Below are 1,957 nucleotides of genomic sequence, written 5' to 3'. Positions count from 1 at the left end.
CACTACTCAGGTCAGGGAGCCCTCTGGTGGTGAGTGGGAAGAACCACAGAGGCTAGACTCCTGACAAAGAGCAAATTCAAATAAGAAATATGATGTCCGCTTCTTTTTCTTTTTTAAACCATCTTGCGGCCCACTTGGAAGTATGCCGATGCCCCTTAGGTTGAGAACCACTAGCCTAAATAATAACCAATAGCTACAATATCTACTTTTTTTCTTATGTATTCATGGAATTCAGCTGACACATTTCTATTAACAAATACATATGTTGATGTGCCTTGCAGAGTTTGAAGCTGCTCGGAAGAGAGCAAAGAAAGCCAAACAGGTGTTTGAGCAGGTCAAGAAGGAGCGGTTTGACTGTTTCAATGCTTGTTTCGAGTCTGTTGCCACCAACATTGATGAGATCTACAAGTCACGAAACAGCAGTGCACAGGTTAATAAAAACACTCTGAAATCACTCTCTCTTTTCAAGAGAAAATCCTTCAATAACACAAGTAGAATTTTTACAATACTTTATATCCTTTCAGGCATTCCTGGGGCCAGAGAACCCAGAAGAACCATACTTAGATGGAATCAACTACAGCTGTGTGGCTCCAGGAAAGAGATTTAGGCCCATGGACAACCTGTGTGGAGGAGAGAAAACTGTGGCAGCTTTTTGCCATTCACAGGTGCAACAAAGATCTGCAAAAAACTTTAAAAGTAAACTTGTACGTTTGCCCTCTAATGAAAAAATTACATCTCTGTCTGTTCCCTTATAGCTACAAGCCTGCACCTTTCTTTGTCCTGGATGAGATTGATGCTGCATTGGACAACACCAACATAGGCAAGGTGTGTGTGAGCTTGTAGGAAGGCCTCTTCCAAATGTACATGTGTGCTTACAACTGAACCGAATGGCATCGATATGAAATATGTATTTGACTTTAACTTTGCATGTGGCCAACTACATAAAGGACCAGTCAGTCCAGAATTTCCAGGCATTTGTTATCTCTCTGAAAGAGGAGTTCTACACAAAAGCTGGCTCACTCATAGGAGTTTACCCTGAGGTTTGTATTTCAGCAATGGGTAAATCTTAACATAACAAAAGTAGTTGACACATGCAAGAGTTCAACCCATCCCAACATATCATTATATCATTATTATTGTACACTGTGCTCTAGAGATGGCAACTTTAATAACAATTTATTTTGTATTATGTTGACTTTTAAAATATATGTAAAAAAATATATATATAATAATAAATTGAATCTTTTAATTTATTCACAGCAAGGAGATTGTGTCATCAGTAAGGTGCTGACCTTTGATCTTTGCCAGTATCCAGATGCCAATCCTAATGATTAGGTTGTGTTGACACTTTAAGATGGCGCCGACGCTGATGGCTGCCTCCGTGGCGTGCTTTCTGTTACACTGTGGAAGCTTCTGTCACGAAAACAAATTCCTCGTATGTGTAAACATACCTGGCAATAAAGCTCATTCTGATTCTGATTCTGATTCTGATTCTTGATCTGAATTTATTGGTAGACAGCTAAAAGAATGATCAGTAGCATCTTTTAAAACCTGATTATAATCATTGATGTTTACATAGATTTTTTTAATTGAAATGAATAATGTTTCTAATATGTCTACTGTTGTATTTCAAATAGTGTGCATGATTGTGTAAGTATTAATATTCTGTGTTCTGTGAATATTAAATACAAATGAACAGATTTTCACGTTTAGTCAGCTGGACAGTCTAGATCAGTCATTTTACGTATGGCTAATGTTTTGTCTGCGCTTTATCAAAAGCTGCCTATTGTCAAGTGTGCCTTGTGGATGATTCGTTCGTTCAGTACAATGTGGAATAATCAGTATATATATTTTTTTGTTTTAATTTTCTGTCTTCATGGGAAAATGTGTTATGGAAACTGTATTAAAACGGAAAGTAAGAGCTTGTGTGATGTGCTCAAGGCACTTTCACAAACAT

The 1,957-nt window shown here is 37.6% G+C and overlaps 1 pseudogene; it reads left to right on the top strand.

The window, feature by feature from the left end:
• The window catches only part of LOC107681932 (structural maintenance of chromosomes protein 1A-like), a 3,227-nt pseudogene extending 1,892 nt beyond the window's left edge, over positions 1-1,335 (top strand).
• The last annotated feature ends 622 nt before the right edge of the window (positions 1,336-1,957 follow it).

This window comes from Sinocyclocheilus anshuiensis, unplaced genomic scaffold (genome assembly GCF_001515605.1).
Source record: "Sinocyclocheilus anshuiensis isolate Anshui unplaced genomic scaffold, SAMN03320099.WGS_v1.1 scaffold2090, whole genome shotgun sequence".
Lineage (NCBI taxonomy): Eukaryota > Metazoa > Chordata > Actinopteri > Cypriniformes > Cyprinidae > Sinocyclocheilus > Sinocyclocheilus anshuiensis.
This window is presented reverse-complemented; position numbering and strand designations above follow the sequence as displayed.